Raw genomic sequence first — 15,438 nt, forward strand, 5'->3', positions numbered from 1 at the left:
TAATTTGACCATTTAAAGTAATTGCAACTCTGTTTCTACACCTCTAACCAGAAAGAAACAGGGCTTCTATGCATTGTAATCGGCTTATACACTGTTTCAGAGCAAGACATCTTGTTTTTAAGCAAACTGAATAACTTACAATATCCTAAGAAAACACATATTTCAAGTAAAAAGATTTTATACAGGGGAGAAACAAGGTGTTTTACATGTTTGTAATTTGACCATTTAAAGTAATTGCAACTCTGTTTCTACACCTCTAACCAGAAAGAAACAGGGCTTCTATGCATTGTAATCGGCTTATACACTGTTTCAGAGCAAGACATCTTGTTTTTAAGCAAACTGAATAACTTACAATATCCTAAGAAAACACATATTTCATATAAACAGATTTTATCCAGGGGAGAAACAAGGGGTTTTAACATGTTTGTAATTTGACCATTTAAAGTAATTGCAACTCTGTTTCTACACCTCTAACCACAAGGAGGCAACGTTTCCATGCATTGTAATCGGTTTATACATGGTTTCAGAGCAAGAAATACTGTTTTTAACCAAACTGAATAACTTACAATATCCTAAGAAAACACATATTTCATATAAACAGATTTTATCCAGGGGAGAAACAAGGGGTTTTAACATGTTTGTAATTTGACCATTTAAAGTAATTGCAACTCTGTTTCTACACCTCTAACCAGAAAGAAACAGGGTTTCTATGCATTGTAATCGGCTTATACATGGTTTCAGAGCAAGAAATACTGTTTTTAACCAAACTGAATAACTTACAATATCCTAAGAAAACACATATTTCAAGTGAAAAGATTTTATACAGGGGAGAAACAAGGTGTTTTAACATGTTTGTAATTTGACCATTTAAAGTAATTGCAACTCTGTTTCTACACCTCTAACCAGAAAGAAACAGGGCTTCTATGCATTGTAATCGGCTTATACACTGTTTCAGAGCAAGACATCTTGTTTTTAAGCAAACTGAACAACTTACAATATCCTAAGAAAACACATATTTTAAGTGAAAATATTTTATACAGGGGAGAAACAAGGTGTTTTAACATGTTTGTAATTTGACCATTTAAAGTAATTGCAACTCTGTTTCTACACCTCTAACCATAAAGAAACAGGGTTTCTATGCATTGTAATCGGCTTATACATGGTTTCAGAGCAAGAAATACTGTTTTTAACCAAACTGAATAACTTACAATATGCTAAGAAAACACATATTTCAAGTGAAAAGATTTTATACAGGGGAGAAACAAGGTGTTTTATCATGTTTGTAATTTGACCATTTAAAGTAATTGCAACTCTGTTTCTACACCTCTAACCAGAAAGAAACAGGGCTTCTATGCATTGTAATCGGCTTATACACTGTTTCAGAGCAAGACATCTTGTTTTTAAGCAAACTGAATGACTTATAATATCCTAAGAAAATACATATTTCATATAAACAGATTTTATCCAGGGGAGAAACAAGGGGTTTTAACATGTTTGTAATTTGACCATTTAAAGTAATTGCAACTCTGTTTCTACACCTCTAACCAGAAAGAAACAGGGTTTCTATGCATTGTAATCGGCTTATACATGGTTTCAGAGCAAGAAATACTGTTTTTAACCAAACTGAATAACTTACAATATCCTAAGAAAACACATATTTCAAGTGAAAAGATTTTATACAGGGGAGAAACAAGGTGTTTTAACATGTTTGTAATTTGACCATTTAAAGTAATTGCAACTCTGTTTCTACACCTCTAACCAGAAAGAAACAGGGCTTCTATGCATTGTAATCGGCTTATACACTGTTTCAGATCAAGACATCTTGTTTTTAAGCAAACTGAACAACTTACAATATCCTAAGAAAACACATATAAACAGATTTTATCCAGGGGAGAAACAAGGGGTTTTAACATGTTTGTAATTTGACCATTTAAAGTAATTGCAACTCTGTTTCTACACCTCTAACCATAAAGAAACAGGGTTTCTATGCATTGTAATCGGCTTATACATGGTTTCAGAGCAAGAAATACTGTTTTTAACCAAACTGAATAACTTACAATATGCTAAGAAAACACATATTTCAAGTGAAAAGATTTTATACAGGGGAGAAACAAGGTGTTTTATCATGTTTGTAATTTGACCATTTAAAGTAATTGCAACTCTGTTTCTACACCTCTAACCAGAAAGAAACAGGGCTTCTATGCATTGTAATCGGCTTATACACTGTTTCAGAGCAAGACATCTTGTTTTTAAGCAAACTGAATAACTTACAATATCCTAAGAAAATACATATTTCATATAAACAGATTTTATCCAGGGGAGAAACAAGGGGTTTTAACATGTTTGTAATTTGACCATTTAAAGTAATTGCAACTCTGTTTCTACACCTCTAACCAGAAAGAAACAGGGTTTCTATGCATTGTAATCGGCTTATACATGGTTTCAGAGCAAGAAATACTGTTTTTAACCAAACTGAATAACTTACAATATCCTAAGAAAACACATATTTCAAGTGAAAAGATTTTATACAGGGGAGAAACAAGGTGTTTTAACATGTTTGTAATTTGACCATTTAAAGTAATTGCAACTCTGTTTCTACACCTCTAACCAGAAAGAAACAGGGCTTCTATGCATTGTAATCGGCTTATACACTGTTTCAGAGCAAGACATCTTGTTTTTAAGCAAACTGAATAACTTACAATATCCTAAGAAAACACATATTTCAAGTAAAAAGATTTTATACAGGGGAGAAACAAGGGGATTTAACATGTTTGTAATTTGACCATTTAAAGTAATTGCAACTCTGTTTCTACACCTCTAACCAGAAAGAAACAGGGCTTCTATGCATTGTAATCGGCTTATACACTGTTTCAGAGCAAGACATCTTGTTTTTAAGCAAACTGAATAACTTACAATATCCTAAGAAAACACATATTTCAAGTAAAAAGATTTTATACAGGGGAGAAACAAGGGGATTTAACATGTTTGTAATTTGACCATTTAAAGTAATTGCAACTCTGTTTCTACACCTCTAACCAGAAAGAAACAGGGCTTCTATGCATTGTAATCGGCTTATACACTGTTTCAGAGCAAGACATCTTGTTTTTAAGCAAACTGAATAACTTACAATATCCTAAGAAAACACATATTTCAAGTAAAAAGATTTTATACAGGGGAGAAACAAGGGGATTTAACATGTTTGTAATTTGACCATTTAAAGTAATTGCAACTCTGTTTCTACACCTCTAACCACAAGGAGGCAACGTTTCGATGCATTGTAATCGGCTTATACACTGTTTCAGAGCAAGACATCTTGTTTTTAAGCAAACTGAACAACTTACAATATCCTAAGAAAACACATATAAACAGATTTTATCCAGGGGAGAAACAAGGGGTTTTAACATGTTTGTAATTTGACCATTTAAAGTAATTGCAACTCTGTTTCTACACCTCTAACCATAAAGAAACAGGGTTTCTATGCATTGTAATCGGCTTATACATGGTTTCAGAGCAAGAAATACTGTTTTTAACCAAACTGAATAACTTACAATATGCTAAGAAAACACATATTTCAAGTGAAAAGATTTTATACAGGGGAGAAACAAGGTGTTTTAACATGTTTGTAATTTGACCATTTAAAGTAATTGCAACTCTGTTTCTACACCTCTAACCAGAAAGAAACAGGGCTTCTATGCATTGTAATCAGCTTATACACTGTTTCAGAGCAAGACATCTTGTTTTTAAGCAAACTGAACAACTTACAATATCCTAAGAAAACACATATTTCAAGTGAAAATATTTTATACAGGGGAGAAACAAGGTGTTTTAACATGTTTGTAATTTGACCTTTTAAAGTAATTGCAACTCTGTTTCTACACCTCTAACCAGAAAGAAACAGGGCTTCTATGCATTGTAATCAGCTTATACACTGTTTCAGAGCAAGACATCTTGTTTTTAAGCAAACTGAAAAACTTACAATATCCTAAGAAAACACATATTTCAAGTAAAAAGATTTTATACAGGGGAGAAACAAGGTGTTTTAAAATGTTTGTCATTTGACCATTTAAAGTAATTGCAACTCTGTTTCTACACCTCTAACCACAAGGAGGCAACGTTTCCATGCATTGTAATCGGCTTATACATGGTTTCAGAGCAAGAAATACTGTTTTTAACCAAACTAAATAACTTACAATATCCTAAGAAAACACATATTTCAAGTAAAAAGATTTTATACAGGGGAGAAACAAGGGGATTTAACATGTTTGTAATTTGACCATTTAAAGTAATTGCAACTCTGTTTCTACACCTCTAACCAGAAAGAAACAGGGCTTCTATGCATTGTAATCGGCTTATACACTGTTTCAGAGCAAGACATCTTGTTTTTAAGCAAACTGAATAACTTACAATATCCTAAGATACACATATTTCAAGTGAAAAGATTTTATACAGGGGAGAAACAAGGTGTTTTAACATGTTTGTAATTTGACCATTTAAAGTAATTGCAACTCTGTTTCTACACCTCTAACCATAAAGAAACAGGGTTTCTATGCATTGTAATCGGCTTATACATGGTTTCAGAGCAAGAAATACTGTTTTTACCCAAACTGAATAACTTACAATATGCTAAGAAAACACATATTTCAAGTGAAAAGATTTTATACAGGGGAGAAACAAGGTGTTTTAACATGTTTGTAATTTGACCATTTAAAGTAATTGCAACTCTGTTTCTACACCTCTAACCAGAAATAAACAGGGCTTCTATGCATTTTAATCGGCTTATACACTGTTTCAGAGCAAGACATCTTGTTTTTAAGCAAACTGAATAACTTACAATATCCTAAGAAAACACATATTTCAAGTAAAAAGATTTTATACAGGGGAGAAACAAGGGGATTTAACATGTTTGTAATTTGACCATTTAAAGTAATTGCAACTCTGTTTCTACACCTCTAACCACAAGGAGGCAACGTTTCGATGCATTGTAATCGGCTTATACACTGTTTCAGAGCAAGACATCTTGTTTTTAAGCAAACTGAATAACTTACAATATCCTAAGAAAACACATATTTCAAGTAAAAAGATTTTATACAGGGGAGAAACAAGGGGATTTAACATGTTTGTAATTTGACCATTTAAAGTAATTGCAACTCTGTTTCTACACCTCTAACCAGAAAGAAACAGGGTTTCTATGCATTGTAATCGGCTTATACACTGTTTCAGAGCAAGACATCTTGTTTTTAAGCAAACTGAATAACTTACAATATCCTAAGAAAACACATATTTCAAGTAAAAAGATTTTATACAGGGGAGAAACAAGGGGATTTAACATGTTTGTAATTTGACCATTTAAAGTAATTGCAACTCTGTTTCTACACCTCTAACCAGAAAGAAACAGGGCTTCTATGCATTGTAATCGGCTTATACACTGTTTCAGAGCAAGACATCTTGTTTTTAAGCAAACTGAATAACTTACAATATCCTAAGAAAACACATATTTCAAGTAAAAAGATTTTATACAGGGGAGAAACAAGGTGCTTTAACATGTTTGTAATTTGACCATTTAAAGTAATTGCAACTCTGTTTCTACACCTCTAACCAGAAAGAAACAGGGCTTCTATGCATTGTAATCGGCTTATACACTGTTTCAGAGCAAGACATCTTGTTTTTAAGCAAACTGAACAACTTACAATATCCTAAGAAAACACATATTTCAAGTAAAAAGATTTTATACAGGGGAGAAACAAGGTGTTTTAACATGTTTGTAATTTGACCATTTAAAGTAATTGCAACTCTGTTTCTACACCTCTAACCAGAAAGAAACAGGGCTTCTATGCATTGTAATCGGCTTATACACTGTTTCAGAGCAAGACATCTTGTTTTTAAGCAAACTGAATAACTTACAATATCCTAAGAAAACACATATTTCAAGTAAAAAGATTTTATACAGGGGAGAAACAAGGTGCTTTAACATGTTTGTAATTTGACCATTTAAAGTAATTGCAACTCTGTTTCTACACCTCTAACCAGAAAGAAACAGGGCTTCTATGCATTGTAATCGGCTTATACACTGTTTCAGAGCAAGACATCTTGTTTTTAAGCAAACTGAACAACTTACAATATCCTAAGAAAACACATATTTCAAGTGAAAATATTTTATACAGGGGAGAAACAAGGTGTTTTAACATGTTTGTAATTTGACCATTTAAAGTAATTGCAACTCTGTTTCTACACCTCTAACCATAAAGAAACAGGGTTTCTATGCATTGTAATCGGCTTATACATGGTTTCAGAGCAAGAAATACTGTTTTTAACCAAACTGAATAACTTACAATATGCTAAGAAAACACATATTTCAAGTGAAAAGATTTTATACAGGGGAGAAACAAGGTGTTTTAACATGTTTGTAATTTGACCATTTAAAGTAATTGCAACTCTGTTTCTACACCTCTAACGAGAAAGAAACAGGGCATCTATGCATTGTAATCGGCTTATACACTGTTTCAGAGCAAGACATCTTGTTTTTAAGCAAACTGAATAACTTACAATATCCTAACAAAACACATATTTCAAGTAAAAAGATTTTATACAGGGGAGAAACAAGGGGATTTAACATGTTTGTAATTTGACCATTTAAAGTAATTGCAACTCTGTTTCTACACCTCTAACCAGAAAGAAACAGGGCTTCTATGCATTGTAATCGGCTTATACACTGTTTCAGAGCAAGACATCTTGTTTTTAAGCAAACTGAACAACTTACAATATCCTAAGAAAACACATATAAACAGATTTTATCCAGGGGAGAAACAAGGGGTTTTAACATGTTTGTAATTTGACCATTTAAAGTAATTGCAACTCTGTTTCTACACCTCTAACCAGAAAGAAACAGGGCTTCTATGCATTGTAATCAACTTATACACTGTTTCAGAGCAAGACATCTTGTTTTTAAGCAAACTGAACAACTTACAATATCCTAAGAAAACACATATTTCAAGTGAAAATATTTTATACAGGGGAGAAACAAGGTGTTTTAACATGTTTGTAATTTGACCATTTAAAGTAATTGCAACTCTGTTTCTACACCTCTAACCAGAAAGAAACAGGGCTTCTATGCATTGTAATCAGCTTATACACTGTTTCAGAGCAAGACATCTTGTTTTTAAGCAAACTGAAAAACTTACAATATCCTAAGAAAACACATATTTCAAGTAAAAAGATTTTATACAGGGGAGAAACAAGGTGTTTTAAAATGTTTGTCATTTGACCATTTAAAGTAATTGCAACTCTGTTTCTACACCTCTAACCACAAGGAGGCAACGTTTCCATGCATTGTAATCGGCTTATACATGGTTTCAGAGCAAGAAATACTGTTTTTAACCAAACTAAATAACTTACAATATCCTAAGAAAACACATATTTCATATAAACAGATTTTATCCAGGGGAGAAACAAGGGGTTTTAACATGTTTGTAATTTGACCATTTAAAGTAATTGCAACTCTGTTTCTACACCTCTAACCAGAAAGAAACAGGGTTTCTATGCATTGTAATCGGCTTATACATGGTTTCAGAGCAAGAAATACTGTTTTTAACCAAACTGAATAACTTACAATATCCTAAGAAAACACATATTTCAAGTGAAAAGATTTTATACAGGGGAGAAACAAGGTGTTTTAACATGTTTGTAATTTGACCATTTAAAGTAATTGCAACTCTGTTTCTACACCTCTAACCAGAAAGAAACAGGGCTTCTATGCATTGTAATCGGCTTATACACTGTTTCAGAGCAAGACATCTTGTTTTTAAGCAAACTGAATAACTTACAATATCCTAAGAAAACACATATTTCAAGTAAAAAGATTTTATACAGGGGAGAAACAAGGGGATTTAACATGTTTGTAATTTGACCATTTAAAGTAATTGCAACTCTGTTTCTACACCTCTAACCAGAAAGAAACAGGGTTTCTATGCATTGTAATCGGCTTATACACTGTTTCAGAGCAAGACATCTTGTTTTTAAGCAAACTGAATAACTTACAATATCCTAAGAAAACACATATTTCAAGTAAAAAGATTTTATACAGGGGAGAAACAACGGGATTTAACATGTTTGTAATTTGACCATTTAAAGTAATTGCAACTCTGTTTCTACACCTCTAACCAGAAAGAAACAGGGCTTCTATGCATTGTAATCGGCTTATACACTGTTTCAGAGCAAGACATCTTGTTTTTAAGCAAACTGAACAACTTACAATATCCTAAGAAAACACATATTTCAAGTAAAAAGATTTTATACAGGGGAGAAACAAGGTGTTTTAACATGTTTGTAATTTGACCATTTAAAGTAATTGCAACTCTGTTTCTACACCTCTAACCAGAAAGAAACAGGGCTTCTATGCATTGTAATCGGCTTATACACTGTTTCAGAGCAAGACATCTTGTTTTTAAGCAAACTGAATAACTTACAATATCCTAAGAAAACACATATTTCAAGTAAAAAGATTTTATACAGGGGAGAAACAAGGTGCTTTAACATGTTTGTAATTTGACCATTTAAAGTAATTGCAACTCTGTTTCTACACCTCTAACCAGAAAGAAACAGGGCTTCTATGCATTGTAATCGGCTTATACACTGTTTCAGAGCAAGACATCTTGTTTTTAAGCAAACTGAACAACTTACAATATCCTAAGAAAACACATATTTCAAGTGAAAATATTTTATACAGGGGAGAAACAAGGTGTTTTAACATGTTTGTAATTTGACCATTTAAAGTAATTGCAACTCTGTTTCTACACCTCTAACCATAAAGAAACAGGGTTTCTATGCATTGTAATCGGCTTATACATGGTTTCAGAGCAAGAAATACTGTTTTTAACCAAACTGAATAACTTACAATATGCTAAGAAAACACATATTTCAAGTGAAAAGATTTTATACAGGGGAGAAACAAGGTGTTTTAACATGTTTGTAATTTGACCATTTAAAGTAATTGCAACTCTGTTTCTACACCTCTAACGAGAAAGAAACAGGGCATCTATGCATTGTAATCGGCTTATACACTGTTTCAGAGCAAGACATCTTGTTTTTAAGCAAACTGAATAACTTACAATATCCTAACAAAACACATATTTCAAGTAAAAAGATTTTATACAGGGGAGAAACAAGGGGATTTAACATGTTTGTAATTTGACCATTTAAAGTAATTGCAACTCTGTTTCTACACCTCTAACCAGAAAGAAACAGGGCTTCTATGCATTGTAATCGGCTTATACACTGTTTCAGAGCAAGACATCTTGTTTTTAAGCAAACTGAACAACTTACAATATCCTAAGAAAACACATATAAACAGATTTTATCCAGGGGAGAAACAAGGGGTTTTAACATGTTTGTAATTTGACCATTTAAAGTAATTGCAACTCTGTTTCTACACCTCTAACCAGAAAGAAACAGGGCTTCTATGCATTGTTATCAGCTTATACACTGTTTCAGAGCAAGACATCTTGTTTTTAAGCAAACTGAACAACTTACAATATCCTAAGAAAACACATATTTCAAGTGAAAATATTTTATACAGGGGAGAAACAAGGTGTTTTAACATGTTTGTAATTTGACCATTTAAAGTAATTGCAACTCTGTTTCTACACCTCTAACCAGAAAGAAACAGGGCTTCTATGCATTGTAATCAGCTTATACACTGTTTCAGAGCAAGACATCTTGTTTTTAAGCAAACTGAACAACTTACAATATCCTAAGAAAACACATATTTCAAGTAAAAAGATTTTATACAGGGGATAAACAAGGTGTTTTAAAATGTTTGTCATTTGACCATTTAAAGTAATTGCAACTCTGTTTCTACACCTCTAACCATAAAGAAACAGGGTTTCTATGCATTGTAATCGGCTTATACATGGTTTCAGAGCAAGAAATACTGTTTTTACCCAAACTGAATAACTTACAATATGCTAAGAAAACACATATTTCAAGTGAAAAGATTTTATACAGGGGAGAAACAAGGTGTTTTACATGTTTGTAATTTGACCATTTAAAGTAATTGCAACTCTGTTTCTACACCTCTAACCAGAAAGAAACAGGGCTTCTATGCATTGTAATCGGCTTATACACTGTTTCAGAGCAAGACATCTTGTTTTTAAGCAAACTGAATAACTTACAATATCCTAATAAAACACATATTTCATATAAACAGATTTTATCCAGGGGAGAAACAAGGGGTTTTAACATGTTTGTAATTTGACCATTTAAAGTAATTGCAACTCTGTTTCTACACCTCTAACCACAAGGAGGCAACGTTTCCATGCATTGTAATCGGCTTATACATGGTTTCAGAGCAAGAAATACTGTTTTTAACCAAACTAAATAACTTACAATATCCTAAGAAAACACATATTTCATATAAACAGATTTTATCCAGGGGAGAAACAAGGGGTTTTAACATGTTTGTAATTTGACCATTTAAAGTAATTGCAACTCTGTTTCTACACCTCTAACCAGAAAGAAACAGGGTTTCTAGGCATTGTAATCGGCTTATACATGGTTTCAGAGCAAGAAATACTGTTTTTAACCAAACTGAATAACTTACAATATCCTAAGAAAACACATATTTCAAGTGAAAAGATTTTATACAGGGGAGAAACAAGGTGTTTTAACATGTTTGTAATTTGACCATTTAAAGTAATTGCAACTCTGTTTCTACACCTCTAACCAGAAAGAAACAGGGCTTCTATGCATTGTAATCGGCTTATACACTGTTTTAGAGCAAGACATCTTGTTTTTAAGCAAACTGAAAAACTTACAATATCCTAAGAAAACACATATTTCAAGTAAAAAGATTTTATACAGGGGAGAAACAAGGTGTTTTAACATGTTTGTAATTTGACCATTTAAAGTAATTGCAACTCTGTTTCTACACCTCTAACCAGAAAGAAACAGGGCTTCTATGCATTGTAATCGGCTTATACACTGTTTCAGAGCAAGACATCTTGTTTTTAAGCAAACTGAATAACTTACAATATCCTAAGAAAACACATATTTCAAGTAAAAAGATTTTATACAGGGGAGAAACAAGGGGATTTAACATGTTTGTAATTTGACCATTTAAAGTAATTGCAACTCTGTTTCTACACCTCTAACCAGAAAGAAACAGGGCTTCTATGCATTGTAATCGGCTTATACACTGTTTCAGAGCAAGACATCTTGTTTTTAAGCAAACTGAATAACTTACAATATCCTAAGAAAACACATATTTCAAGTAAAAAGATTTTATACAGGGGAGAAACAAGGGGATTTAACATGTTTGTAATTTGACCATTTAAAGTAATTGCAACTCTGTTTCTACACCTCTAACCAGAAAGAAACAGGGCTTCTATGCATTGTAATCGGCTTATACACTGTTTCAGAGCAAGACATCTTGTTTTTAAGCAAACTGAATAACTTACAATATCCTAAGAAAACACATATTTCAAGTAAAAAGATTTTATACAGGGGAGAAACAAGGGGATTTAACATGTTTGTAATTTGACCATTTAAAGTAATTGCAACTCTGTTTCTACACCTCTAACCAGAAAGAAACAGGGCTTCTATGCATTGTAATCGGCTTATACACTGTTTCAGAGCAAGACATCTTGTTTTTAAGCAAACTGAATAACTTACAATATCCTAAGAAAACACATATTTCAAGTAAAAAGATTTTATACAGGGGAGAAACAAGGTGCTTTAACATGTTTGTAATTTGACCATTTAAAGTAATTGCAACTCTGTTTCTACACCTCTAACCAGAAAGAAACAGGGCTTCTATGCATTGTAATCGGCTTATACACTGTTTCAGAGCAAGACATCTTGTTTTTAAGCAAACTGAACAACTTACAATATCCTAAGAAAACACATATTTCAAGTAAAAATATTTTATACAGGGGAGAAACAAGGTGTTTTAACATGTTTGTAATTTGACCATTTAAAGTAATTGCAACTCTGTTTCTACACCTCTAACCATAAAGAAACAGGGTTTCTATGCATTGTAATCGGCTTATACATGGTTTCAGAGCAAGAAATACTGTTTTTAACCAAACTGAATAACTTACAATATCCTAAGAAAACACATATTTCAAGTGAAAAGATTTTATACAGGGGAGAAACAAGGTGTTTTAACATGTTTGTAATTTGACCATTTAAAGTAATTGCAACTCTGTTTCTACACCTCTAACCAGAAAGAAACAGGGCTTCTATGCATTGTAATCGGCTTATACACTGTTTCAGAGCAAGACATCTTGTTTTTAAGCAAACTGAATAACTTACAATATCCTAAGAAAACACATATTTCAAGTAAAAAGATTTTATACAGGGGAGAAACAAGGGGATTTAACATGTTTGTAATTTGACCATTTAAAGTAATTGCAACTCTGTTTCTACACCTCTAACCAGAAAGAAACAGGGCTTCTATGCATTGTAATCGGCTTATACACTGTTTCAGAGCAAGACATCTTGTTTTTAAGCAAACTGAACAACTTACAATATCCTAAGAAAACACATATAAACAGATTTTATCCAGGGGAGAAACAAGGGGTTTTAACATGTTTGTAATTTGACCATTTAAAGTAATTGCAACTCTGTTTCTACACCTCTAACCAGAAAGAAACAGGGCTTCTATGCATTGTAATCAGCTTATACACTGTTTCAGAGCAAGACATCTTGTTTTTAAGCAAACTGAACAACTTACAATATCCTAAGAAAACACATATTTCAAGTGAAAATATTTTATACAGGGGAGAAACAAGGTGTTTTAACATGTTTGTAATTTGACCATTTAAAGTAATTGCAACTCTGTTTCTACACCTCTAACCAGAAAGAAACAGGGCTTCTATGCATTGTAATCAGCTTATACACTGTTTCAGAGCAAGACATCTTGTTTTTAAGCAAACTGAACAACTTACAATATCCTAAGAAAACACATATTTCAAGTGAAAATATTTTATACAGGGGAGAAACAAGGGGATTTAACATGTTTGTAATTTGACCATTTAAAGTAATTGCAACTCTGTTTCTACACCTCTAACCAGAAAGAAACAGGGCTTCTATGCATTGTAATCGGCTTATACACTGTTTCAGAGCAAGACATCTTGTTTTTAAGCAAACTGAATAACTTACAATATCCTAAGAAAACACATATTTCAAGTAAAAAGATTTTATACAGGGGAGAAACAAGGTGCTTTAACATGTTTGTAATTTGACCATTTAAAGTAATTGCAACTCTGTTTCTACACCTCTAACCAGAAAGAAACAGGGCTTCTATGCATTGTAATCGGCTTATACACTGTTTCAGAGCAAGACATCTTGTTTTTAAGCAAACTGAACAACTTACAATATCCTAAGAAAACACATATTTCAAGTGAAAATATTTTATACAGGGGAGAAACAAGGTGTTTTAACATGTTTGTAATTTGACCATTTAAAGTAATTGCAACTCTGTTTCTACACCTCTAACCAGAAAGAAACAGGGCTTCTATGCATTGTAATCGGCTTATACACTGTTTCAGAGCAAGACATCTTGTTTTTAAGCAAACTGAACAACTTACAATATCCTAAGAAAACACATATAAACAGATTTTATCCAGGGGAGAAACAAGGGGTTTTAACATGTTTGTAATTTGACCATTTAAAGTAATTGCAACTCTGTTTCTACACCTCTAACCAGAAAGAAACAGGGCTTCTATGCATTGTAATCAGCTTATACACTGTTTCAGAGCAAGACATCTTGTTTTTAAGCAAACTGAACAACTTACAATATCCTAAGAAAACACATATTTCAAGTGAAAAATATTTTATACAGGGGAGAAACAAGGTGTTTTAACATGTTTGTAATTTGACCATTTAAAGTAATTGCAACTCTGTTTCTACACCTCTAACCAGAAAGAAACAGGGCTTCTATGCATTGTAATCAGCTTATACACTGTTTCAGAGCAAGACATCTTGTTTTTAAGCAAACTGAACAACTTAGAATATCCTAAGAAAACACATATTTCAAGTGAAAATATTTTATACAGGGGAGAAACAAGGGGATTTAACATGTTTGTAATTTGACCATTTAAAGTAATTGCAACTCTGTTTCTACACCTCTAACCACAAGGAGGCAACGTTTCGATGCATTGTAATCGGCTTATACACTGTTTCAGAGCAAGACATCTTGTTTTTAAGCAAACTGAACAACTTACAATATCCTAAGAAAACACATATTTCATATAAACAGATTTTATCCAGGGGAGAAACAAGGGGATTTAACATGTTTGTAATTTGACCATTTAAAGTAATTGCAACTCTGTTTCTACACCTCTAACCAGAAAGAAACAGGGCTTCTATGCATTGTAATCAGCTTATACACTGTTTCAGAGCAAGACATCTTGTTTTTAAGCAAACTGAACAACTTACAATATCCTAAGAAAACACATATTTCAAGTAAAAAGATTTTATACAGGGGAGAAACAAGGGGATTTAACATGTTTGTAATTTGACCATTTAAAGTAATTGCAACTCTGTTTCTACACCTCTAACCAGAAAGAAACAGGGCTTCTATGCATTGTAATCGGCTTATACACTGTTTCAGAGCAAGACATCTTGTTTTTAAGCAAACTGAATAACTTACAATATCCTAAGAAAACACATATTTCAAGTAAAAAGATTTTATACAGGGGAGAAACAAGGGGATTTAACATGTTTGTAATTTGACCATTTAAAGTAATTGCAACTCTGTTTCTACACCTCTAACCACAAGGAGGCAACGTTTCCATGCATTGTAATCGGGATATACATGGTTTCAGAGCAAGAAATACTGTTTTTAACCAAACTGAATAACTTACAATATCCTAAGAAAACACATATTTCATATAAACAGATTTTATCCAGGGGAGAAACAAGGGGTTTTAACATGTTTGTAATTTGACCATTTAAAGTAATTGCAACTCTGTTTCTACACCTCTAACCAGAAAGAAACAGGGTTTCTATGCATTGTAATCAGCTTATTCATGGTTTCAGAGCAAGACATCTTGTTTTTAAGCAAACTGAACAACTTACAATATCCTAAGAAAACACATATTTCAAGTGAAAATATTTTATACAGGGGAGAAACAAGGTGTTTTAACATGTTTGTAATTTGACCATTTAAAGTAATTGCAACTCTGTTTCTACACCTCTAACCATAAAGAAACAGGGTTTCTATGCATTGTAATCGGCTTATACATGGTTTCAGAGCAAGAAATACTGTTTTTACCCAAACTGAATAACTTACAATATGCTAAGAAAACACATATTTCAAGTGAAAAGATTTTATACAGGGGAGAAACAAGGTGTTTTATCATGTTTGTAATTTGACCATTTAAAGTAATTGCAACTCTGTTTCTACACCTCTAACCATAAAGAAACAGGGTTCTATGCATT

The sequence above is a fragment of the Electrophorus electricus genome, chromosome 1 (assembly GCF_041902795.1).
Source record: "Electrophorus electricus isolate QZ-2024a chromosome 1, ASM4190279v1, whole genome shotgun sequence".
Taxonomy (NCBI): domain Eukaryota; kingdom Metazoa; phylum Chordata; class Actinopteri; order Gymnotiformes; family Gymnotidae; genus Electrophorus; species Electrophorus electricus.